This window comes from Bombus vancouverensis, chromosome 11, assembly GCF_051014615.1.
Source record: "Bombus vancouverensis nearcticus chromosome 11, iyBomVanc1_principal, whole genome shotgun sequence".
NCBI classification, from domain to species: domain Eukaryota; kingdom Metazoa; phylum Arthropoda; class Insecta; order Hymenoptera; family Apidae; genus Bombus; species Bombus vancouverensis.
The window spans coordinates 11,282,336-11,310,222 of NC_134921.1; the positions used below are offsets into that span (position 1 = coordinate 11,282,336).

At 48.6% G+C, this 27,887-nt stretch overlaps 1 protein-coding gene across 8 annotated transcripts in view; it reads left to right on the top strand.

The window, feature by feature from the left end:
• The window catches only part of tio (zinc finger domain-containing protein tiptop), a 90,356-nt gene that overhangs the window by 26,047 nt on the left and 36,422 nt on the right, over window positions 1-27,887 (top strand). For 2 of the 8 annotated variants that reach the window (XM_033329849.2, XM_076622944.1), the window contains exon 1: window positions 5,926-6,460. The exons of the other annotated variants lie outside the window; for them this stretch is intronic. The gene's annotated coding sequence lies outside the window, so the exon portion shown is untranslated. Of the gene's footprint in view, window positions 1-5,925; window positions 6,461-27,887 lie in introns of those variants that run through there. 8 annotated transcript variants of the gene reach the window in all.

Below are 27,887 nucleotides of genomic sequence, written 5' to 3' on the forward strand. Positions count from 1 at the left end.
CTCCTGGTTTCGGTGTCTCTTTCGGAACCGCGAGTGGACGAACAGCCTTACGAAGTATGAAAGGGAGCGAGAAAGAGCACGCCGCGCAGACAGCAACTGTGGAGAGCGGAAAAGAGAGAAGCTGGAAGGAGAAAGGAAATGTGAAATGGAAGGGAGGGGCGGACGAAAAGGCGAGTCGCACGGGAGAAACGGAGAGAGAACGATAGAAAAGGAGTGAAAGGGGGTGGGCAGAGGGGAGGAGGAGAGAAAGAGAAAGAGAAAGAACGTGGTTGCTCGAGAGATCACGATCCTTGGAGCAAAAGCAAAAGGTCGATCCGTGCTGCACGTTGCAGCACGACTATGCTACGACGGTAGGACGAACGTTTATTAGAAGCAGAGGAAGCGCCTCTGTGACAAATGGCGTGGTTTCATTGTTGCACGAGGACCCCCGGGCCCTCCGACAGGGCCACACGGGCCCCTCTGCGACGTCGTAAATCTGACCAACGCTGACGGATAGAAATCAGAACGGACGGTGGCGTGGTTTTCACGACTAGACGAGAAGAATGGAATGCCGGGGACATGCGAGACTTTCGGTCTCGCTTTTTGGCCTGCGAGAAAATCCAGCTATGGCTTCTACCGCGTTCTCCGCTCGATCGCCAAATTTTACTTCCTATTGCATCGTATCTTAGGATATGGTGACTGTGCGTACACCAGTTCTGACGAATTGCCGTTTTAACGAATACGTGCCACCGATCAAATATATGGCACATATCGAATATAGAAATATCTTACGAGTTATATACATTCCAGTTTTCGAATGTTTCGCTCGTCGATGCTGTTCAGGCGAATACATCGGAGCAATCAAACATATAGATCCCTACGAGTACCAGTGCACTTCCCTTTTCAGATGTTTCACTGGTCGGAACGCGCATCCACCGTGACCATAGCCCTAAGCGATCGACATCGTACCCTAGCGGAATTTGATCCGTTTTACCGATCGAAATTACAGCTACGCGCAATGCGCGATTACTTTGCGGACGACGTTCTCTTTGCAACGACGATTTTACAAAATACGCTTTGCAATTCGATTCCTAAGTTAACTGCAGCGGATTCGAGAAGCTGGAACTCCGAAGAGAAGAGAAAAATCGGGGCGCAAAAAACAGAAACGAGGGAAGCGTCGCGGAGGAAAAGAGAGTTCGTTAAGCGGCAATCGGGCACAGGTCTGTCAATCGATCCGAGTCCTCGGAGAAACGAAGGGACCCCAAGATGGCTGCCCGAGAACGTACACGCGGGCCCCCGCTTCACCAGCATCAGCGACTTAGCATAAATCACTCCCGCTCCGCTCCATTCGCTCTCTTGCTCGCTCGTTCGCCCGATATCTGACTACAGAAACGCGACCGCACCGCGATCACAGAGTCCTGTCTTCTTCTTCTTCTTCTTCTTCTTCCTCCTCCTCCTCCTCTTCCTCCTCCTGCTCTTTCTTCTTTACACGACTCGTTTCATAGCGATCCGGGGGTTTGTCGATGTCGCGTCGATGATTTACCTAAATCGAGCCACGCCACGTGTAATTTCTACGGCGGTAGTTTCGAGGAAGAAACGGTAATGCACGGGAGCAGGGGTGACGAAAGGGCGTACAAGATGTTGGATGGAATGTTAAACCTTTTCCCTTTGGTACCCTCGAAGCTGAAAGCCGAAGATATAAGAACCTTCGTTAACAAGAGAAAAATACGTTTTATATGAACGCAGATGGAAACGTATAGACACGCTTTCAGAAAATTATTGCGTCACTTCCGAAAGCTAGACATTGTTTTTCGCAGGAAGGAAGGATTAAAATTAAGTATAAGGTGTATAAATTTAATGTTTCGAATACAACATTCCCGATATAACCGCGGCGGGCTTTCGATTATCGGAACATCGATTACCGAAAAATTTCGCAAATTATCCGCTATGAGAAACATTGGAAAATGAGAATAAGAATTTGCAGATATGTTCGCGTTTAAGAGAGACGATTGTGAATAATTGATTAACCGTTTTACATTATGCAATACAAGAAAGAATGGAACGACAGGTTCGTAATAAAGTAAATCAAAAATGTGAAAGCAACGTCCAATTTGTAACGGATATCGATAGCGTTCTAATACCGTCTCCTATATTCTCGCTATTTTAAGAAGCAAACTGCGACCAACTTAACTTTCTCTAGATTTTGATTTAACCGTATCGACCTAGCCGCTCGATTACGTTCGTCGATTGGCGAATCATTCGCTTGATCGTTCGGCTTAGCTTTCGTGCGTGACATCGAAGAGGCGAGTCACACGGAAGAGAAAAGCTCGTGTCACGCGTATATCCATCAGCGCGTTCCTCCGTAAGAGCTTGCAGATAGTTTCTTCGGCGACTAACTTGCTACGCACGACCTCGATATTACGGTCGAAAGAAATTCGGGAATCGAGAGAGACAGAGCAAGAGAGAGAGAGAGAGAGAGAGACAGAGAGAGATATAGAAGGACGGAAGCAGCCCGTTAGACAGAAAGGAGAGGAAAGATTTGCAAGAGGTTGGGCGAACAGAGGAAACGGACAGGTCGCTTATTTATGGCAGCCATACTTCGGATATATGAACTGGTTCCCGTCGAAAGTTTCGGACGTCGCGTCGCGTCGCATCTTTCCAGTTGAAAATGTATAGAGAGGTGTCTGGGCGGTCGCCTTGGGCAAGATTTGCGAGGGGTCACCGTCGACGCGGTGTCACGCGAGCTTAATTCTTTCCTTGCCAATCCTCGATGGACGACGACGACGACGACGACGACGACGACGAACCGTTTCGAAACAGCGAACAACAGCCGTCCGCTCGGCCATCTTGAGGATTTCCGTAAACTCGGCCAGCGTCTATCCATGTAGGTCTCGAGGGACGTTCTCGATATTTGGCGTACAAGTCGAGTAAAGTCGCATCGGTGCGACCACGTTCGAGGCGAAGAAGCGCGCGCGAGAGCCAACTGAAAGGAAGGGAGCAGAGGGATGCCAGGAACGTAACATTGGGGAGAAGAGAGGCGATGGAGTAGATAAATAGATGGATGGGCAATATTATAACTCACCGGCTGTCATCCTGTACGGCGAGTCAGGCTGCTAATCAGACCCTGGCTCGCTCTCGCCCCTCGACCGACCCTTCACGAAAAATGGATTTATTGCCGTTCGCTTCGACTTCGGCACGCTATCGAGCTCTCTGATCCGTAGAATGTAACCATCGTCGTCGTACTATTCGCGTCTGGCCTTCTTCTCCAAGTTGGCCCCTCCTCGTCTTTCTTCCCTTCCTAGTCTCCTCTCTTCCTTCCTCTATCTCTTCGTCGTCAAACGATGTAATCGCTTTTCAAATTATCGCCTCGCCCTTTCCTTTATTTTCCACGAGGAAACCGAACTACGGTTTTTCGCGGTGTTACGTGGCGGCGAGGTAAGCGAAAAAAGTTGCCGACGAGACTCGTTAACGCGGTATTGCGTTAACGATCGACGACGCGCGATCGGCGATCCGCGGACCGAGCGGACGTCGATGTGGGCACGGCCAAGAAACGACGCCGAGGGGAGGGCTCAGGTGAGGACCGATGCATCAAGCAAACGGTGACACTCGCCTCTGCACGGCGTGCATAGATCATGTCGACCTCGTTGCCGTCGGACGCGGTGCTCCGCGACGAAGAGACGAGGAAAGATCTAAAGCTTTGGAGGGGGTCGCGCTCCCTCCTTCCTTACGTTTTACTGGCTTTCCTCTTGCTCGCGCTCGTTGCATTCCCAGAGCACAGATGTACGAACCGAACGAGATAGACGCGCGCGGAAGAGAGCGGAACAGTCTGAGATCCCTGCTCGAGAATACGTGCATACGCGCACGGACGCGCGTGCACTCGTGTACGTGGCTGTACGTGTACGCGCGTGTGTTTTTTCAACGAGATTTATTACCGAACTCCTAATGCTTCGGGGCACGAGGAGAGGGTGCTGCCGTTCTTCCCACCCATCGACTCTCATCCCCGTCCCTCCGCTACTACCGTCGCCAACGTCGTCGCCGTCGTCGCCCTCGACGTCATCGTAGCCCGTAGCGTTGTCGTTGTCGTTGTCGTCGTTCGTTGTCGCTGTCGTAGTCGTCGTCGTCGTCGTCGTCGTCGTCGTCGTCGTTGTCGTAGCCGTAGCTGTGCTCGTTGTCGTCGACGCCGGTCTTGCCTCGCCGGCACTTCGTACCTTCTCGCCGCGTCATACCACGCTCGCTCTCGTCTTCTCGCGCCGCTTAATCCTCGGCAACCACGCTATTACGAGTTGATTTACATTCCTGCGTTAACAAGGGCCACCGGAACGCACGTACAATTCGGCGCTGCGCCACTCTGCCTCGCCGCAATCGCTTAAGGTCGCAAGCTTTCCTACCTCGAAAAGGGGGAAAATTAAGGAGCATGCGACCGGACAAAAGATTCGCGGTTTCCAACGCAGCGGCACGCGTGCCGCGTGGTTATGCGCTCCCTTCGAATCTGGTCAAACGTTAATCCGCCTCGCGTAAGCCTAACTGCGGAGGAACTTTGGCTAGCAAACCTCTGAGACGAAAGGGTGTGTACCGACTGCCGTTACACTCGGGCAATAAATGTCATCGCCGAAATATTTACGGCTACAAACGGTATCGTAAGCGTGTAATAAATCATTATTAAGCAAATCGTATTACCGTTTATAAATTTGACTCTTAAGGAAAGCAACTTTAACGAGATCGTCGCGAAGGATTACGTAATTTCGACCGCGGCCGCGTCACCGTGACTCTTTTCTGATCTTGGGAATTCTCACCTAGAAATAGCTGTCCTCCTCGTCAACGGGCCACCGCGGCCACGTCGACTGGAAAGTTTTGACTCGGCCCTCTTCTCTTGCACGTCCTCCCTCACTCTCTCTCTCTCTCTCTCTCTCTACCTCTCTCTCTACTTCTCACACACACTTTCTCTCTCTCTCTCTCTCTCTCTCTCTCTCGCTCGCTCTTCACCTCGTTAGTCCCGCGTTATTCACCCCATCCGCGCTGCGTATCACGCCGAAAGGCGCAAACTACCTTCGAAGAAAACACCTCGGCCATTTGAGCGAATAAAAACACACGGTCGCGTATTCGTATAGACGCGCGAGTACAAGTATAAAAATGATCGATCACGTCGTAATTCTCTTACGAGCTAAACTAATGAGAAAAATGCCGGCCAGCGAGACGCTCGAACAGAGCGATACGAGTCGACGAACGAGTCGGATCGACTGGCGAACGGACGAAGGAATAAATGGAAAAGACAAAGGAAGCGTGTGATACGGTGGGGGATGTCCGGGGGGATGAACCGAGCAAGGTGAAAAGCAGCGTGAGAAGACGGGGGAGAAGAGTAGAGCGAAAGGGATGAGCGGGTAGGAAAGCAGGGATAGAAAGGATAAACGGAAAGACACGGAGAAGAAGTCGCGAGACCAAGGAAAAGAGTCTCCTTCGTGAAACAGGCAAGAGTGGGATGGGGGCGTGGGTGGAATGGGGCGCTAGTGGGGAGAGAAATACGTCGAGCCGGTGCGTGGCAGGGGTGGGGATAGGTCAGGGCCGCGGGTAGAGGGGTACGGACGTTAGGGTGGGCGAGGGGTCAGACGGGGAAAGATACTCGGTTTGGCGCGGGGCTCGGAATGGGACGAGAGTATGCAGAGAGAAAGAGAGAGAGAAAGAGCGAGCGAGCGAGCTAGAGAGAGAGAGAGAGAGAGTGAGAGAGAAAGAGAGAGTGAGAGAGAAGGGTGGCAGGAGAAGCGTGCAGAGAAGCACGGCAGAGGGACGGGGAGAGGCGAGCGGGGCTGAATCGGCGGGGAAGCGTGGCCAGGGGCGAGGGGATGGCATAGGGGAAGGTGAGGTAGGGGTTGGCTGGCCGCGGCGGGGCGGGTAGGGGGTGCATCGTCGGCGGCGGCGACGGTGAGGTGGAGGGGGCAGAGGTGGGGAAGATGACCGCGGAGCCGTCAGTGCGCCACGTGCTGTCGTCGTGGGAGGGTCTTTGCTTTCGCTCCGTTTGATCGGCAAGTCATGCATGTTACCGCGAAATCGTGACTCGTCCCGTGCCCGAGTGCTCGTTCGTCTGTCTTCGATAGTGTCGTGGTCAGCGGGAAATTACGTTCGATCGGTCCGTGACGAAAATCGCGCGACGATGAGAGATAGTTATTATTATGGTCGGTGAGGCGCGCGCGAACCCGAACGCAGAAAGAAACGTTGCGAGGGAGTGACAGGCGGCTCGACGAACGCCGAGCCAGTTGAGTGAGTGGTGCGTCTTTATTGTCTTTGCGTTGGTGGAACATCCGTGAGGATGACGCGGTGATATGGTGTCGAGGGAATCACGGAGGACACGCGAGTTCCGATGCTCGTCGTCCAAGCGCCGCGTTGCTTCACCCATACTAGTAACGAGGATAATCGCTCCTGACGTAGCCACGGAGCGAAGGACTCATCGGGACTGACGTTTCCTGCGCACTGGAACCACTACTTCACGGTGAGTCTGTTTTCTCGGTATCCATCCTCCAACCTGGTATTCGCCTTTTTCTTTCGCTTTTCGGACCAGCTCCCTTTCGGTGTTCTTCGTGTCTCCCCTCGCGTCCAGTATATAGCCACTGGTTGATCGAAGCAACGGAGACACCCGTTCCTTTCTCTTACGACATTCGGTATCACTCTGGCCAACCGACAAACTTGACCGCTGGTAGACGGTAGGCGATTCTTCATCGCTCTTCCCAGGGCGTGATTCGTAAATAAGGTCAACGGCAATATCATTTTGCGCGCCAACGTCCAGTACGCGCGATCCTACGCGTTTAACCCTCGTGACCGTGCTCCATCCTTAACGTGCATCCCCCTTCAGCTTCGACGAAAGCAACGTCGATGCTCGACTCGCCGAGAATCGATTTTCCATTATCGATCGAAAGTCGCGTGGCATCGCGTTTCAATTTTTTACTTCGGTCCATGCGTGTCGTTGTGATTTTCGCTCCTCTTCGTCGTTTGCCACTTTTCTCTTTTTAACTGCCCCCACCTCGCCTCCTCTCTCCCTCCATCGCATATACGTATAGGGTATACACCCACAGGAGCACATGACCTACTCGAACGGATACATATCCACGCTTGAACAAACAACCGTACACAACGCACCTTCGTACACGCTTCCTCTTCCACTGTATACAACGCGTCGATCGACGAGTAACTCGACTCATTTTTACGTACGAATTTTTAAATCGTTCGTAGCAGTCGGTGACTCACACGTGCGTCGTCCATACGTACGAGTTGCACGGACTCGTCGTCTTTGATGTGTTTGACAAACGCGTTTCGAGTCGGTGACGCGGAGAAGGAGATTAAGACGCGAGAACGCGAAGGGGGATCGGCCCGTCACTGGTCAGACAAGCGGCGACGAACTCGACCGTGGTGTTCGCGCGGCGCGCCGCGGCGGTTACGTCGCGACAAACGTGCCATCGTTGTTTGCCGAGATGCTCGACGCGTTGCCACGTGGCACGCACCGTGATTTGCGACGGAGATAACTGTCGACGCATATAGCTTTCCTCGTTGCGATCGTCTAAGGCTGCGTCTCACGATCGTCGTCCCGGTAGACAAAGAGGGTTTCGTACTTTTACCTTTAGATTTACGCGCACCATCGGATTTCGCGTTAATTCGTTAGCGTTTCCCATCCGATTTTAAACCCTATCGTCGATCGAATCGTCAATCGACAAGACGAAAGAAACGATCGCGGTATAGCGCGTGACAGACGAAATGCGTTTGCGATTTCAGGTTCTCAGGAAATATCTGCTCTATCGGAGAGGTGTCTGCGAAAGACGCTATCGTAGAACAGACACGCTCGTAGAAAGTTCATCTACGCGAAATTTCGTTCGAAACTAAAGTTGCTGCCTATTCTACCTCGATATACCGTTTAATCCTATCGCCATAGATTACAACGACGATGCGTTGCATTAACTGCGTGATAATGTTTAAAAGAAGTTATCGTACATCGAGATGATTTTGCCTATAGTTATTTATATTGGTTAATACGCGCTTCTCGTACGATAGAAAACAGGATATCGTGACATAATTATCCATGTGTCATCGCAACAGTTATAGATCTCAGCACTTTATATCTGTGGTTTTAAAAGTACGGTCGACTGCGTGACTAAGGTCATTATGGTCACAGCCGATGCTCGATCTATGGCGAAGTGTCATTCTGACGAATACGTTCGAACGTACGGTCGAATATATCGGAACAAATCACACGCACAGAGTCTAATAAGTAGAATTTTACGAGTAGAAAGTTTGAGAAAATAAGGATAGCTGGAGGATCGAACGTTCGGAAAAATATGGACGACGATGATTCAGATAAAAATGAGATTCGAGCCCACGACCATACTTTGTTCCTTGTTCGACAGAATGATGCGATCGAAATCAGTGTGTATCGTTTGCATCGAAAAATATCGAGTTGACTGGTCATAAATTGGTATTTACATATTCTCGAGCGAGGCGCACCGTTAAAATTCATCGACTTAAAACCGAGCAAGAATGACGTCATTGGACGCGATTAAATCCGTCCTGTCACCGTGAGACGCTTTCGAGACACGTATTATATACTTACTCGTCGAGTGGATGTGTGAGTCGCGAAGAAACGAAGGATCAAGGGTATAAGGCGTTTATTTAATCGAGCATTCTGAATTTGGGAGCGCGAGATTCCTATTGTTTCGTCGACTTCGCGATCGAAATGGCTTTCTGCATTTTTTAATAGACGTCAATTCCGCAGAGCTGCGCTTGACGCGTGACTGACACTACTGACGTCATTGTGTCCGGGAAAACCCGTACGTCATTCTAAAGTTCGATTAGGAATATGCTTTCTTACATCGACGATCGCTGTAGCAAATTTAGGCAATAAATCTTTGCTTCTGCCAAAGGTGAAAACGAGATGCTTCTATTCGCGTCCCGCGATAGATCGTAAAAACGTACGAACGAAGAAGCCGATCTCTAAGATCATGACCCTCTTGTATAGTAATTTATTAACCAACGATATCGATAAATTGACGGATTGCAGACTTTTTTGTGTTTGCATCGTCGTTATCGACAGATTAGCCAAGTGGCCCATTCTGCGTATCGAATTACGCCGAAAGATAGAAGAATACGCAAAAGAAACGCGGCGTCGAGATGGAAAATTCCTGTCGATGGAATTCACTTGGCCGAACGTGAACATCCAACGCGAGAACGAAAAATCGCAGCGAGGTGAATCGCCTAAACCTCTGTTACGCGATCCGCGTGTCCTCCGACGAGATCGCGCGTACCAAGTTTCACCGTGTAAATCGAAATTTGACGAAAGACGCATAGAGCGATATCCATATAGATGGACGTTATAAATCGTGTTTGTAGAAAATCTGTCACGACGAAGAGAACTCGTACAGCGATCTAACGTGGTTCAATTATGCAAGAGGATACCCGAAGAGCAGCTAAATCGCGCGCTAGGTCAACACAGCAGCAAAGTCATGCTTCGCTCGATCTTTAATCCGTATAACGTATTTGCTGGCGTTCGCAGCCGGTTGAACGAACATTTACCCGATACGTATATGTAGCAGAGAATGCATGGCCGTAGGAGAGTAGGCGACAAGTGTAGAACGGTAAACAAGCGTGGAGATACAGCTTGTAGGAGTACGCGGCCGAAGTCAGCCGCGGGAACGCGAACCGGAGTTGGAAGCTGGCGTGTTGGAGCTGTGCCGCGTCAATAGCACACCCCCGCGATTCAGTAGCGCCTATTGAAGTCTGCGATGACGGGCCCCGTCTGTCAGCAGATCAAAGCCGAAGTAAGCTCTCTTTGTGATGCTCCGCCGGGTCGGTATTTAATTATGTATGAGATCGATATTCGGGCCTTCGGGGGCTCTCTTTCAACTTCCCAGTCTCTCGGTCTCTTGGTCTCCCCGTCTCGGTCCATCGTTCTCTCTTTTACCCCGCCGCATCGAGCATTTGCACACACATTCGCCCTGCCGCGTCTCCCGCCGCCCCCTCTTCTTTCTCCCTTCTTCCCCTCGCCAGGCTTTCCATCCACTCCTCGATACATCCTCGTTAGGAATAAACTCGAAATCATGCCAACTACGTTATACCTGTTCTCGCATCTATGTACTTTGTCCGCCGATAAAAACAGAAACAGGCAGAAATAAACGCGAATACTAATGTTCGTAAGCGAGCTTCTTCGATCGACTTTTCGTTTCGATCAGATTTACGCCGTTTATATTCGCTTTGGGACGCGGCAAAGAAAAATTCGATCGATTCGCACGTCGAAGAAACGATTCGACGGTTTGTTTACGGGCTCGTACCTGCTCCGTGACGTTTGAAGGGGCGGTGCAGCCAAGCTTTACGCGCACATTTAAATCTCGCCCGATCGTAAAGATCTCGTAAACGGCGAACGTCCATCCGTCTAGAGATACGAAGGATCTTGAGGAGAAAGACGAGATTATTACCGAGGTAAACGAACGCGCGGCCGGTGGCTGTAAACTGTCAAGGGACGCCGCACCCGATTCACCACCTAACGTTTCAATGAACGATCGCTAACCTTCCGTCCGTATTTAGCGTTTTACCAGCTTTCCTTTTAACTACGTCGCTCCTTTTCTATCTCTTTCTTCCCTCTTGTCCCCTCCTCTCGTTTGTCCCATCTTCATCTACCTTTCGGTACCAGTGAACTGCCGACGAATCCAATTTTGATTCACCTTTGATTCACTTCGGTTCGGCGATCGATCGTTTACGCGACAGTTAACAACGTTATTCGGTCGTGCGAGAGAAATTCATTTTTCGCCATTGTCGAATAACAATCGTTCGATAACTTGTTGGTCGCCTATGCGTAATATAAAGACGACGTGCGTTGCTCGAGCGACGCGCGGTAACTGACTTTCCCTTCTTCTTACCGCACCAACTCCACTGGCTCAAAATATGTTGTTTATGGGCTGCACTCGAACGCACCTTCCGTCGACGATATCATCGACCAATTGCAACAACTATATGTAAATATTGCGCGGAGTAAATATTCCATTTGTATCTGACTTATCTTCGACAAAGTACTTCTATTTTGTTATTCATTGATATTCTTTAGGAATATGATCTTTTCGGAGATGGAAATGTCAATATTTATATGCAAAAAGTCGTGTGTGTCACGGATCGTTTAATATACTTAAGATAACGCATAAATACATTAATGTATACATCTATATTGTATCTAATTACAAAGTCGATCTAACTTTATTAACTTGATTTATGAAAGTTCATATTTTTATGAATATAATCGCGCGTGTAAAAACTCCGTGGAAAATTGCTCAATTTACTTATAACTAGTATTGTGTCGATTAGTACGTTTTAGCATATCGCGTAACGTTCTCGCTTCCTTGAACGTACTACGAACTCGCACGCGTCAATTACGCGGAGAATGATTATTCGATCCTGTTAAACTATGTTATTTAGAATCTTCTAAACGTCTCGTTTTAGAGGTCCGTTTCATCGAAGCTCGCGTGCAAAATTAGCAAGTGTCCGTAACTCGTGGACGGAAATGGAACTGTTAAAAAAAAAAAAAGGAAGATATATTTGAACCGATATCGACCCGATTACGAACTTTCGCGGGACCCTCGAACCGATGGTTGTTCCAGCGATTTCAGCGAGACGTCGCCTTGCACGGAGAGACACGTACTGGCGAGCGTGGCGGCCAGCGAACCATTTCGAATATTTATTCGTTAAATTTCACGATAAAAAAAACTCTTTGATCAAAATCATGCCACTCGATGAACGTACTATGGGTTTTATCGTGATACATACGTCATTCAAGAAACAAATTCAACGACAAAATAAAAAAAAAAGAGGAGGGAAAAAAATCGAGAAAAAAGGAAAAAAGCGTCACCCTCCGTGAACGCAAAAAAATATTAGCCAGCCGTGATGGCGCTAATTTGCCGCGACCTGCGGCGGTTCGGTTGTTCCCGTTCTCTTTCTCTTTTCAACCCTCGTTGCGCGTCTCCTTTCCCCCTTCGCCCATCTATCTGCCTATCCGTCCGTCCGCTCGTCTCTGTCTCTCTTTCGGCCCCGCGCGATTACCCGCTCCGCTTTTTCGTCCCGACAAATCCATTTCGCTCGATTTCCATTTTTACGCATCGATTGCGCGTGTGTGCAATCGTGCCGCGCAACGAATGACCACGAAAGGTTATCGTTGCACTTCGAATTACGATCGATGCGTACCTTTCTCGTTTTGACGTTTCTGCTTCGGTCGTCCACGTGCGCGACCTCCAACGAGATGCGGTTTCCAACACTCGCCAGCTTTTTCCGTATATGCGATTCTCTGCTTCGGATGTCGCGGAAGTCCATGGCGCGATCAGCGAGGCTGGTGATTCTACTTGAAGGAACAAGCGAAAGATACCTTCGTGGGACGAAGAAGAAACGAAGAAAACAGGAAATTATGAAATACGGGTTTATCAGGCAAATTCTCAACTGGATATCTTCGAACTCCGTTTGGTTCGAAAACGACACCCGAAATGGGAAATCTTATCGCACCTTTCTCGCTTGTTTTCGTTCTGCTGCCGATCGTCCACGTACACTAAATAAATTTTATTTATCTGTTTATTCATATTCTGGGATGTGCCGATTAAAATACACGCATTTGTAACGACAGGTAGTTGCTCGATACGGATATTTGGAGGAAAAAATTTTTCCGAAATATATGCGAAAAAGCATAGTTATAGTAAATTCAGGATAAAGATAACGCCTCGTAGATCGCTCGCTCGAATAACGCGTCACTGGAGAAGATCTATGCGGTCCGAAAAACTATTAGCTAGAGAGAATAACATACGATTTAGGGTATCTAGATGGAAATGTTTGCATCTGTAATCGCGACATCGACCTAGCAACGGTTTCCAAATTTTCCAATTCTACGTTTCGTCGTATTATATCTTCGACTTATTTTTCGCGCACACTCGCGCTCGTACCGAACGCGTTATAATTACCGGGACAATTTGGCCGTACCAAGCAATCGTTCGAATAAGATTCGCCCTGCTTCGTTAACGTTTCCTAATCATTTCGCGAGCGTGCACAAGCTGCGTATCGATGATCGCGGAAACAGGCCAAAGGCAAGAGAGCAAAAACGAAACGTTTGCGATGTTGGGTGGATGAGCACGCGTACGCACGATCGAAGCGAGAATTCGTAGCAAAGAGGGACTAAAGAGGAGGACGGAGCAAGAGGGACGCGGGGCAAGGGGAAACGTGCACCGTTTTGATCGGTCGCACAGAAAATTGTATTTTCAAAATCAATTAATATCCAGAGAATAATAATACAGTGGCTAATGATCGTGCAGTCATGTATAACCGACTTGTTCCCTCCGCCCCTCTCCCTTTTCCCTTGGTTTACTCGCGATGACCCTCGGGCTACTTCGAACTGGATTCCGCGCGGGTTGTGACGCGTCGATTCGGCCAAAGTGCGTTTGACAATTTTTAATTATCGATAACGAGTTTGACCGCGAAGATAGGTCGACTGAAATGCGATGCATCGACGAACAATCGAAAACCGGGCTCTGCTCGTTCGACGATATCGTATCGTTTCCGTTGTAAGCATCGAGTTCATAAATTGTCTATTTAACACGAACGGTAGTTTGTCTCTTTACCGCGTTGGTCGCAACGATCCCGGCTAATGGTTTATCAAAGGCAGATGCGTGAAATACGATAATTCGACCGGTATGCTTTTATTCCTACGATATTCGACTAAACGCGATCGTACAAAAGTCCGTCCTCTCGTTTTTCTCCTACTAACGCTACCTGTATAACCCTTGAAAGGCAGATGGTTTTATATACGCGACAGATACTGGGTCCGAGCGGGCCTCTAGCGAAATTTTCCTCTTTAACCCATTAAACGACCAAGATTGCGTTAACGCGATATTTCATTCGCAATTTCCTTTTGGTCGATTTAGATTATCGAATTTCATTAAATCCGTAACGCGGTTACCAACTGAATTTCAAGAAATTTCTCGATATTTCTCTCGTTATTATTTCACCTTACGTTTCAATTCGACCAAGTTGACCAAGTTTTAGGAAATTTATTTACGCACAGCGATTAACGAACGAGGATCGAATCTTCGTCGTTCTAAAGTTCCACTGTCTACGACGCTAGAACGATCTTCTCGCGAATCGTTTCATCTCGCATCGTCCGCTTTCATCGAGTACATAATTGCTGGCGACTTCGCGGCTTTCCAGAAGTTTTTCGGAAATTTCTCGCGTGGGATTGCGGCGGCGTTTCGGGCGCCGCATCGATCAAAGAAACTGCCAAGTTGACGTCGCCGAACGGCTCGTAACTTACTCTCCTTGCACAACCATCTAAATATACAGAGAGAGTCTCGTGGCGCTCCGCTTTGTTTCTCCCTCTCTCCCTATCTGCACTCTGTGTTCGCCGTAATGTCGCCAGCTCGAAAAATTCACCGAGTTTTTCGCGGTCCGCTTGCTCGGTCGGTTGCATCCATCGCCGTGGATACGTAGACGATCGCGGCCCGAATAGATGATATCTCGCAGTTAGTGCTCGAAGAAGTCCGGAAACGCGAACGACGTACTTTATGTATTCGCGATAGACGATAAATTTTCTCTCTCGCCTCTTGCCACGAGCGGAAAAATTCCACCGTGAATCACCAGTTAGATTACTCGCGTCGTTGCTCTCCGGATTTCGCAGGACACAAGTATTCTGCTATGCGCGGACAGAGAGAATCGCGTTGGCGACGCGCGCGCGTGTCCCCGCGATGGCTGCGCCATAAATCATTCTTGATGATTCTCCGCGCCCGTACCTACATACTTTGCTCCACGATTCACCGCCACCCGTTACACGAACCGTCTTTAATTTCGGGATCGAGCCGAGCCTACACCGTACTCTCGTACCGAGACGAGCTACTTACTTCTCGCACGCGATCGAGTCGTTCCGTCTACACGGCATTCGATGAATCATCCCCCTCGAGATCGAACGTCGCGTTCCACGCTACCGGAACCGCCACCAAATACGAAATTCGCCCTTTGGAGACTCGCGATCGGCGCGCTCGTTCGGGGACAGTCGAACCATCGTCGGGTTAAGAATCGCGGTAAGAAGCGTAAGATGCGTTATCGCTGCGATTTCTTCCACTGAAAACAGCCTTTCAAGCTTTGTACGCGGCTACAAAAAAAAAAAAAGATGACTGATGGAAAGCTACTGCCACGTCGAATCGTGCGTTGCACGTTTTACGATATACTACAACCCATACGATTTTTAATTATCGTATCGCAACGTCGTTACGTCATGATGGAGGATTTTCATTTCGCAACTAGTTCCATCCGCTTTTGTTTTAACGGAACGATATTATCTACCTCTCGGTGTTATCGTTAGAAGCAGAAGAAAAGCGTAGGTTTCCTCAGTTTTGCTGCACGCTTAAGGAGCTAATAATCCAATATACGAGAGGCTATTAAAACTTGATTCGGACTAACGATCACGGCTACGGTCAGATCGCGTCAACCTAGGCACCGTTCCAGAGATTTTCATTCGTCTCGCCGGAACCGCCTACCGTTAATGCCGAATCGCGTGTAAGCGACTTTGACCGGTGCTTGACTGCGCGTGATTCGACGCGAATCGAAATCGCGGAGCCACCGTGAAAAAAATCGTAATCGCGTCGAGCCTGAACCATAGACGGACTCGTGAAGAAACTTAGACGAGTGGAATTGGTTGGCGCGTTTTGCACGTTAAGAAGGAAAGGCGAGAGATTACGGTCGTAGCCGGAGGAAGGCGCGAGCGTGTGCGCGTTATAGGTGAAACACGGTGCCGGGTGATAACAGCGAATAATAATCGTGCATGTTACGTCAGCGCCGTGCATACGTGTCGAGAGTGCCACCCACTTGCACGTAGATCACTCTCTTGTCTCTTCCCTCTCTGTCTATCCGTAGCTTCTCCCCCTTATCCTGCGTTCCCTCGCGACACGACGAACTGCATTCCGAGGAGGAGCTAGGATCTCGCAACGACAGCGACCACGTCGTAACGCGGTCTATTGTCGGTGAGGCGGCGACACCACGGTTTCTCGATTCTGTAGCTGCACGCGCGTACCGTCTGTGCCAACACGCGTGTAACGGTATCGAAGTCGCGTGTAAACCGGTGAATCACGGCTCGGCACGGTTCGTTGCGTGGGAAGAAAGTGGGAAGGGGTGGCAGTGGCATTGCTTGGTCCGAGGACACTGATCCTTCGCGAGAAGTTGTCGGGCTGTCGTCTTCGTCGTCGTTGTCGTTGCCACCGTCGCAGACGTGCAACATCGACGACGCTGGAAAACGAGAAGGATGCGAGAACGATGTCTGGGTGGAGTCGAGCGAGGCTCGAAGCGATCGACCTTTCAACGAGCAGGTTGTGTAGGATTCACGGGATAGGAAAACGTAAATGCGGCATAGGCATCGACGCGACAATGTGCAACCTTGATCTTCCAATTTAATACGCGGCGTTCGAACGAAAGGAACGTTTGTATCGGTTGTAATGGATTTCCGTCTCGCTTCCATCCTGCCAACGTTTTTCCCGTGTAGCGTGTTATCGTTCCAGGCGTTCTTCTCTGCGTGTCTGTTAGATTATGCGTTTGTAGGGAAGTGGAGGGTGGACAAACGCGCTGTACGAAAGGTATTAGGTTGTTCGAGAAGTTTCTTTCGTTTTGTAAGGAAACGATAGACGCACGATGTTTTTTGTTTTATACCGATTTATCGAATTATGCACGAACATAATAATAGAAATATTCGGAAATGGATCATACCTAATTGAACAAAATAATATAATACAAATATAAAAATTATTCTTCGTCTATTATCACCTTATGAAACTAATATATTCTCATTTTATCATTTCTTACGATTATATAACGATTCGAACAACGAGCACGAAGACGATGGGAAAGTAGCTTATCCTGATGCAAAAAAAAGAAAAAAAAATTGCTACCGATGCTCGTAGAACACGATGACCAACGCGTATAACGCGTTAGATAAATTTAACGTTTCGACGCGCTTCCGTTTACAAAAAATATTTCTACACGCGGTGCGTATCCTATACGTTGTACGAAGTTCGATGCGTTCCTCTCGCCCCTGTACCATCTCGCTAAGTTTCCTTCCCAGCCTCGCGTAGTACTCGTTACTAGATCTACGTTCGCTTCGTACAGCTCGGATGGACTCCGTTTTAGGGCGGAATGAAAATTCGTGACCGATCGGCCCGGCTGGACGTTCGCGTTAACGTCCGGTCTGGCTCGTCGACACGAGGGATTTGGTTGAGACTCGTCAAGTCGATCGATTATTTTTGACAAGGTTGATCGATAGGCGCGCTGGCAAGCGGCGAACATCGACTGTGCGTCGAACGTTGCGTCGTCGTACGGCGAGCACGACGCTCGCATCGTTGTTAACGTTGCGGGATATTAATATGCCGGATGTTACTGATCGCCGAGCTTGTTGAACTTTCTTCCGTTCTTTGGTTCATTTTCTATTCTTAGAAAATTCCATCGGTTTAAGGAAAGTAGGAAAGAATCGTTAGAGACGCGATTTTCTTCTAACAATCTCGCTGCGTCCTTTCCATCGTTTTCCCTCGAATAATCATATTTTTCTACCATTGAGAAGTTTCTTGAGAAAAAGATCGTTGCCGATCTACGCAATCGACCAAAGATTCCCCTAAAACGTCGGACGTTTTATACAGCCTGGCGAATAATATCGTCGAACGAGTCGATCTCTTCCACGGATCGATCGATAAATACGAAACGAAGTTGATCTATTCTTGCTGTACCAGCTTTTTCGCTTGCGCTTTCGTATCCGTATCTTGCTAGATTAATTCTGCTCTTTTCCGTATCTGTTCTTTTATGAATAATTCAGAAAATCATCAATATCCCGATCCGATAGAGTCAGCGAATCTAAAGTCACTCTTGAAAGTGTCAACGGAAACCTGAATGCGGCGTAATGGATGTGAACGGAGCGTATTTTTCATCGTTAGAGTATGTGATTTTATGAATGGAATTATTAATCGTCATAATTTGCTTTCTGTCTCCGACAACAAATCCAGCCAATCTGCTCGCAGAGTATTTACTCGTGTATTTCTTGTTTGCGAAGGAAAAAATACATTAGAATAAGCATAACTGCACAAAGTAGGAAAATATGTATTGATAGCGACATACGCGAGGCTACAGTCCGTCAACTAAATAATACTTAATTATAATAATTGTAACTAAATAATTACGATATCGAAAGAAAATATTTTCATCGTTGTAACGATCACGGTTACTGTGAGAAATTTGTCTATCGTTGCGTAGTACGTTTAAGGAAGATCCCATCGTTACGAACGTTCGATCGCCACGCTCAAATAATAATTTTTTCGTCGACCGTTTTACGATTCCGTGGTACCGGCTCGTCGACCGTGTAACCCCGATTCTTCGGCGAGAAATTTCGTGGACGATCTTATATAGCCTCGTCACGGAATGCCATTCGTCAGAATTTTATCGATCGCCGTTGAAGGGGAGCGAAAGACGACGGGTTCCCGTATCGACACGATCGATTCTCATCGATCGCGCGAGTACGATTCCAATTAACCCGTTTCCACGCATCGGTGATCGGTTTACGTTTCAAGGACCTCGTAAATTCGAACGTATCGATCGTCCGAGTATCGATAATTATGATCGAGGGATATCGTTTGTTCCGTTCTCGGAGAAAGAGAAAATGACAATAATTGGCTCGTCCGTTAGCAGTCGGAGCTGGGAAACCGGCACAGTGATTCCGTCATGACGAAATCAAATCGACGAATCGTTCAGAGTCTTTCTTTCTTTCTCGTCTTATCGATCTTAATGCGTGGTTCGTCCAACTCCGTTACGCGGCATTCAGGTTTCCCTTGACACCTTCCACACTGTCTTCGCATCTTCCGACTCTATCATCGCGATACGTGACGTTGTAAATGGAATTATCGATCGTCGTAATTTGCTTTCTGGTTTCGACGACAACCACGACCAATCCGCTCCGAGAACGATTATTTATGCGTTTCTCGCGTCGATGAAAAATACGTTAGGTTACGTGCATATTGCACACAATAGGAAAATACGCGTTATACCAACGTACGTACAAACTTAAAAAGATAATATCGTAACGAGGCGCGATATCGCGATTTCTCGATGGCCTGTCGAACGATATATCGATGGAGGTACGTGCGTTATTAGTATTTAATAGCTGGACGATTACCGCTGCTCGGTGAGTTGGTCAAACGCTGTACGCGTTACGAGGCTGAACGTGTGGCAAGTTACAACGTCGTATATTTCCTGATAGGACGTTAATTGTGAATTTGAATACTAATTCACGCACGAAGGAATCATCGGATCGGTGAATCGAGATGCAAGGAGAATCGTTGGCGAAGATAGGACCGGTAGCCACTGGACGAACGAAGACGCGGAAGCGGTCGATATCGGCGTCGATTAGCCTGCGGCGTAGCTCGCAAGTGTTCGAACCGGGCAGAAGGAACGCGTAATCCAGCGTTCGGCCACGTGGCGGATATAAAAAGACTCGTTGTTGCCGACGATGCATTACATAATAGGTATTCCCGTTCATAAACAGCGGCGTTTAACTATGAATGAAGCAGAGGCCCGTGGCCGCCGCTCTCGCCCACTTCTACGCATACCTACAACGCTCGTCCGTGTACCCGGTCTTGACCTGCCTCAAATCATGTAAATCCTAATCCGTCCGCGCACGATCGTTAACTCCGCACGCGCGCCTCTCGATTGTGAATAATTAAAATATTAATGAGTAACACCGACTCACCTGGCGTACTTGGTCGCCGGTTAATTATCGATAGTCGATCCGCGTATTAAACCGCGTTAGCGATTAACGACCCGCAACCCGGCGTACGATTTATTTCCACGCGAAGATAGTGAAAAATTCATTACATCCTCCTGTCTACCGTGTCGGTACGCGGTATCCGAACGACGAACACGTACGCGTGGAAAATACGTTCTCGCGTCTGTTCGAACCGATCGGAACGGTATTTACGATTTTTCAATAGAACACGCGCTAGCTAGTCGCGGCCAGAGCAGCGTAAAATTTCGTCCGGCCGGATCTGCGTGTTTTCCTGGTGTGGCCGCGGGTAGCCAACCTGTTTAGCGCTGGAAGAGAAGAAAAGGTGGAAAAAAAAAGCGTGTAAGAGGCTCAGGTGCAGGTATCTCCGGCGTCCGGCTCGAAAGATCGAGTTGCTCGATGTCTTCTCGAATGCCCCGAGAAATTTAAAACGTCTAAGCCGTCAACTTTTCCGCCCCTGTTGCTCGATGCGCCCACCCTTCCTTCCTTTGCGCGTCTCCTTCTCCTCGACTTTCGCCTTCTTAGCGCACGCCCCCCATCCTCTTTGTTCTTTTTTTTTTTTTTTACATTTGTCGTCGAAGAATCGAGCGACGCCCGTGCTTTCGAGCGAACCACCCGATGGAAAATCCCGCTCTCCGGCAGATCGATCTCGAAATAATCAATTTTACAACGATCGGTTTCGTCCGTCTCGGAGATATCCTCGATGACAACGCAGTGTCGCAGAAAGCAGACAGTATTGGGTCGTTCGATAAGTTTATGCCGCGGTGAGTTTATACTCTTGATGACGTGTTTTATGAATAGAGCGATCAAGACGATCAATCTTGCAAGATCAAGTGCAGTCTAGAGAAGGCACTCGTGAGGAGAAAATCAATGAATCGCGAGCATTTAGATTCTTCCGGTTATTGTGCAATTTTTTTCTACTATTCCCGCGTCTTACATTCGAGTCAATGCCGTGCGAATAATCTAAAATAACGCGTCCAAGTTCTACGACCGGTTTTCATCGCGGAGATACGCGTACCATAGATACCGAATATGGTAGACCGATGGAAGCGTTCACACGACGATTCTCGCGAGACGCGGTATCTCGCGATACTCGTTCCGCGTATCTTGACAACGATACTTTTCCAACGAAGACGATGGACGAATCTTAAAAAAAAAAAAAAAAAAAAAAAAACAAGAAATGTCGAAATTCACGCGATACGTACGCAGCTTGCCATACGAGTACCACTCGTATCTCAGTGTGAAACCAGCCTAAAGCGTCTAAATAGCGGAAAAATGAACGATACGAATTTATTGGACGACCTAATAGAAAGCGTGTTCGTGTTTTTCGTCTCGTATAAGACGAGCGTTTGCTCGATCGAGCCGAGGCTCAATGGTCGTAGCCGAGTGGAAACCAAGTTTCGAGGTTTGCCTGTAGCCCCGGTGGATTGACAGCTGCGACGAGTCATCTTCCACCGCGTCATCGTGATCGTCATCGTGATCATCATCCTTATGGACGGCGGGCCACGATGATTGGCTGAAAGCGCATTTGTTTCGTGACGCAGCAGGGGCGAGAGCGCAGCGAGTTTCGTCCTTACACATACGCACGGGAATCGTACGTGCGTGTTTGTAAAGGAAGAGGGTGACGATACTCGGCAACTACAGCTCGCGCTGCTTTTACCGCGTTGAAAATTCGCCAACGGATCTAATTTCGATCGCAAGAGCGAGCAGAAAGACGCGACAAGTTGTATTTTTTCAATACATTGTCGATGGATCGCGTATCGTCGAAGCTGTCTTTTTATAAAATTCAGTTACATGGTTTGCTTGGAAGATATTCGCGTTAAGTTACGTTGGTTTCAGAGCTTTCGATCGCCACGTTAGACGCGACGTTGGATTTTGTCAGAAATTTCACGCATTTGTTACTTGTTCTCGCCGCCAATGAATCTCTGCAAGCCGGTGTCGCTTATTTCTCGAGAATCGAATATTCAGAGACGAATAAAGGACGGACTCGATCGGTTTCGCCTGGACGGAGATCAAGTAACGATCGAACAGCCCGGAAAAGAGCAGTGCAAAATTTTCCGCCCATGAATATCGAGACGTATAACTACGGAAAGATGGGCGAGGGACGATTTCGCAAACGCGAGTACACGCAGTACCGTGTTGTATAGACGCGTGGACGATCCGTAGCTGGAAGGTTGCTTCGTCACTGGACGGCCTTTGGGCTTCGCCGATGCATCGGGCGTAGCGACGAACCGAGACGGGGCTATACCGACGATTCGGAGGAAAAGAGAAATACGATGTACCCGAAGCAAAGTATCCGTAGCGGCAAGGATAATAAATAATAAAGGTATAGGTACGGGAGATTGATGGCTGCACCATGACTGACGTTCCATCAATCACCTCTTCGCCCTTCTCACCAAGGATCGACCGTCTTCGTTCCAAGTACCTCCGACTTCGTTTTCTTCTTCGTTCGTCCCTCGACCATTCGCTCCGTTCCATCCATTCCTTTTCTCCCTTCGTCCTCTCTTTCCGTAGCTTTTTTCCTGCTCGCTATTATCGTACCGGTCCTTATTAGCTAGCTGCCTTTCGCGTTCCTCGATGAATCGAGAAATGACTACCTACCGCGGCCCGAAGCTTTCTCGCTCGCGGGATCCCACAATGACTGCGCTATTTCCGAATCCTCTTATTTGCTGTTCACCTATTAAACAGCCGGCTGCCCTCTGTGCTCGCTCTCGTCTCGTGTTTTCTCGTTCTTCCAGCACCGACCAACTGAATGCTTCCAACTCGTGCACGACGACTCGCGCTAATATTATGCGCGGTAATTCGTGCGTACGTTGATCGCCGGCGACTCGTCAGGGCGATTTTGGAAAATAAATATTTTCGATCCATCAAATTTGACGACTGGATGATGCAACTACCGTAGCAGCGATATCGCAACACCAACGATCCTCGTGCATACGTCTTCGTGGAAATTACGAGAATACCATTTTTAGCTTCGTCGATGCGTTTCAATCTTTTCAAATACGATATTCTCCGTATCGCGTAATTCTTACGAGTATAATTTATCGTAATTAAGTCTGAATTGAATCGTAAATTCGTGGGACGAACGACCGTATACAATTGTTCAACTTTCGATCAACGGTAACTCAAGATAAAGCCGCATAGCGTTTTGCGATACCAATTTCATCGTATTGGCAGTGTAGCGTCTGAGACTGAAGGAATCGCAAAATTTGACAAAATTCGTATTCGTTGTTCGTCGCTCTAGTCGCGTGACGCTCGCGTTTATCCAAATCGCTAATTGTCAGGATGCAGCGCGTACTCGTGATATATTTTCCGGAATCTAGTGGTCGATCAACGACTGGTCAACGGTGCGTAACGTCACTTAGAGAAGAAAGTGGAAACGTTGGCCGTTTCGATTCGCTGCGAGCCAGGAAGAGCCAGACCTCTAGGGCCAAAGTATGGAACGTAGAAGTAGAGAGTAGGAGACTGCTGCCATCCGCCAACTAATCCGTCCCCTTCGGCGTATGGTGAGTGGCCAGGACGTATCAATCGGAAGGCTGGTATAAGTTTCCGCCGTTGTGGTCCGCCGGTACGGAGGTTAGCTGTCGTGGTCAGTTTCGAATTGCGGCGATGTCAGTGACAGCTGTGCTCGAGGACCGCGTATTGAACTCACGTCCAGTCACGCTCCTTTATACCTACTTACCTTGCCCCCTCTTGCCGCCATTTGCTCTCTTTCTCTCTCTCTCTCGCTCAGTTTCACTATCTCTTTTCATTCTACCGCACTTTCTTCTCTTTCCTTCTCCTTCTCCTTGCTCTTCGTCTCTTCCGCACACTCTTTCCAATCGAGTTTGCTTCGACTCGCCCGGTCCTGTCCAAAGGAAAGCTTCGACCGGGTTCGGTTCACCTAATGGGACACGCGTACAACGCGCAGCCAATCGGTAATCATCAAGCGGACAAGCTGCAAGTACTTTATTAGGACGTATCGTTATTTTTTATCTCGCATCGTTTCCACTTGAAACGCACCTTTTGCTCTACCATCATTTTCGATTTCCTCGGAGCAAAGTTCTCACTCGTTCCGGCCGACAATTTTCGACTCTTTCGAAGCGAGTTTCTCGAAATCGATCGCGGCCCGACTCCGCCTAATTAAAGCATCTTATTCCCCGCGTAGGGATTACAGTATTTCGGCGATAAGAGAATTCCAGCGTATCGGAGAGAGCGTTGCCCGAGCAGAGTGCGTTTCGCCGTGAAAGGCGAGGCAAGCGTGGAGAAAAGGGTAAGAACAAAGAGAAGAAGTCGCGACAAAGAGAGAGAGAGAGAGAGAGAGAGAGAAAGAGAGGTACATAACAGGGAGCTGTTTAACTTGCCAATTACTGAAAACCCTGGCCCATCGAGACGAGTATTAAACGGGCTTCCGACCACGGCTATATACCGACGTTTCTATTTTCCTTGGCGAACGTTATCCTCGATACCTCTGCGCTCCTCTCTTTCGTTTGGTAAGAAGGCAATACGACGAGTAAGAGCGAAGGAGACGGCATGATTTCACGAGTGCGTTGCCTTCTCTCTCGTGCTCTCGCTTCCGTTCGTCTATGGACGAACTAAACTCGGCATAACGGCGGCAAGAGGAGCAGGCACGATATTACGCCAGCGAGTCGACGATGCTCCGGAGAACGAGATCGGTGGTCGTAAGGAAGAATAGGGGACGGGACTCGGGTCGAAGCATCGGTATACGTTTCGAGACGTTCACGACGTTCCAGGACGGTCGCTCAGGGACGCTTCGACGCAACGAGCGAGCCTTATCTTCGCTATACGCTCGTAGGGGAGGTACACGGGGTGCGGCGTATCAAGCTTTCACGGTTACTTCCGTTACTCTTCGACCGCCTAGACCTACACAACATACCTGTCCTCGTTCGTTACAAATACATCTTGCTTCTCTGTTCGTAGCTACGTAGTTGAAACACCGTATCGCCCGCCGTAAGATCCAGAGTTTCCTTAGCTCGACAAAAAACAGGCACACCCTTTTTCTCTTATCCGGAAACCGCCTCCATTTCGTATTTTTGAAATTTACGAATCCGTCGGTCGTAAGTCGGTTCGCGAAGAGGCTGCAAAGAATGTTATTTTTCCTCGATTCTTATGTGGCTGCGTATTTTTGGAAAGCGATCGCCGCCGTGGTCGACGCAGAAATTACGAAAACCGTGACCGAACCGACCATCCGTACGAAACAAGCGCGAACGCTCGGCGCGAGAAGGATAGGCGACACGGAGCGACAAAAAGGGGTGTCTTGACGATTTATAATCGGTGACGAATGGGCGCGATCGCAGGGAGCCCTCGTCTCTCCGGCGTTTTATAAATGTCGCGGAGCAATAAAGACGCTCGATGGATTAGCCGTGAGCCTGGCATTCCAAAGGCAACGGATTCTATTCTGGTGATTTGAAACCAGGCACGCGCGTCCAATGAATCAATCGAAGCCTCGCTTTTTTCTCTCCTGTCTCCTGTCTCGTGCCTCGGCCTCTTCTATCTCTTCCGATACCTTTATAGTTGGCGAACGACGGACGTTTCCACGTCGGACACGTTCGATTCTCGAGATTCGTCGAATCTACGAATACGCTTCGTCGCGCGCCTTCCTTCAGCTTCGCTCTTTTACGGTGCGACAGAGGTGCAGGCTGGTCGCCCCTTTTCCACCGGAGTCGAGTCCCTCCCCGGTGAACCTCCGTCGCTCTCTTTCTTCGGCGACGCCGTGACACGAACACGCGGTATCCCCCCGCTGTTCCAAGAATTCACGTACGCGTCATAAATAGTGGCCTGCTCGCACTCTGCCGCCTCCACTTCCCCTTCTCACCCCTCCGCTTCGATTTCTCGCACGTTTCGACGTTTTCCAATATTCCAAACTGCACCGATTCCATCTGGGGTCCCTCCGAAGCTTCTTCAACGTCGCCCTCTTTTCCTGTCTCTTCTTTGCCATTCGCCCACCCCCCTGGCGTTTCTCCGCAACCTCGCGAGTATCGACCGCGAGTATCGTAACCGCCACTTTTCGAATTCCACGTTCTTTTCGTCAAAAGGACGAATCGATGACACGGCAGTATGTCAAACGTTTGTTGCATCAGGAATCCGTGTGTGAGTGTGCGCGTGTGTAATACGTATCTATTACGACTTTCGTATTATACGCGTTGGTCAGTGGATAGTTCTCCAAACGATCGTATATCGAGAAGAACGATGGTTGGGATTGATGCAGAAAAGCGATCTTTTCCTTCCGCGTTATTACAGTGGTCACGAAGTGTTATCGAGGAAGGAGCGACGAAGTAACAGTTGTGTGTAGGGACTTGGGAATATTTATTAGATGCTCTTGCACGTTTATGCGGTACTCGCGAACGTATTTGAACACGTCTGGTAGGAAGCCTCTAAGAAGATGTTAGAAATCATAGCGGAATCTTTCGTGCGTTCGAATTTAATCGCGCGCTTCAACTTTTAAAAATATCGTATTAACTTAAGGAAATATATCGAGCTTTTTACAATAGCAAACAGCAATTGATTATGCACCTGAGAGCAGTGAAAAGAATTCATGCAATCGTACGTACGTCCTATTCGTTCTTGCCTACAAGTTGTAACCAACTTTTAGACAAAGCACACGGATCGATCGTCTTCCATTTCAAAGCCTGTAAAAGTCTTGCAGTAATATGGTAGTTGTCAATGTTTCCCAAAATTGTTGAAAATCCTCCTTGATCTCCTCGCATAATTTTATTTACTATTATTATTGTCATTATTATTTACTAACGAACGTTAACTATGTAACGCAACAAGGGAAACTAAATGTACAAGTTACAAAGTTACAAAGCTATAAAGTTGCGGAGGTTATGTTGCGAGTGAAACAAAACAAAACAGGAATATGTCGTTCAATATAGAAACGTGTCACATTATAAATAATTAAAATAATTGCAAACACCAAACGTGGGAAGTTGCGAAAGGATGCGGAAAAGAGATCGACTCGATCCGATAATGCGTTAGCATGTGTACATAGCCTGATAATCGTGTCCCCGTTTCTGTATTTATTTATCCATTTATTTGTTTAAACAGGAAATAACGATAAACCTCTAAACTTTGACATATAAGACAACAAGACAGGGAAAGGCTGAAGCAACGAATTTCTGAAACGCGCGTGTATCTCTCTGATGACGAAAGTGACTGCGCATCTAAAAATCGAGTCGGATGAGTAACGCTGGTTCTTTCAAAGACGCACCGATCCGTCTTGTCGAATGGAATTGGCGCCAAACGTTTTACGAGCATGCGCGCCACGTTTTAGCGTCCTCGGCGTGGGTTTGTTGTGCGTCGACCTTTACCTAACGGCTCTGTCGGAGTCGCAGCGAGCTCCCTTAGCTCCTCTCCGCTCCCTTGGCCTCCCTTCTGTAACTACCGCCGCGCAGCCACCCCCGTCGCCAACCCTGACCTGATTTATGGGATTCTCCAAGTGTCTACCCTGCCGACGCGCGTTTTCGAGCCTCCCACCCGACTCTCTCCCTTCCGCTTTCCCTCCTGTCTGTACGCGCAGACAGCTGGCTAGCATTTTCACGAACGCGCGTTTCCTCTTCTCCACGCGTTCCGATCCTTCTCCACCTTATCGCGCTTTTCACGAATCGACTTCGATCTTTGCTCGATTCCTCCTAGTTTTACTCGTTTGTTCCCTTATTCTTCAACTGCTCGCGCGTTTTCTTCATTTCTCTTTGGCTTTTTCTTCCAGAATTTGTCTTCGTCGCTCGACTCGGTTAGAGATCGAGCGGAAAAAAAGCTATCGGAATATTAATCGCGATCTATACGTGGCGTTGAACGATCTTCGAACGAACACGATACCGTCCCCCTGGCACCCCTGTTCGAAACGCCTTTCTCCTCTCTCTCCGTTTGCCCGCTAGATATGGCCGAGTAATATACGAGCACTGCATCTGTTCCCCGTGTGACGCAACGTCCTGCCATAGATCACGCTCAGGCTTTTAGAGAGTGAAGGCTGTTAAGAAAAGCGCGACGAGGACGGCGCGCGGACGCTGCACAACGAGGAATAAGAGGGACGAGGACGAAAGGATGGAGGGGCAGGCAGGGAGGGAGAGAGAAACGGAGTAAGGTTGAACGAAAGAGCATCGGAGATCCCTGTTAC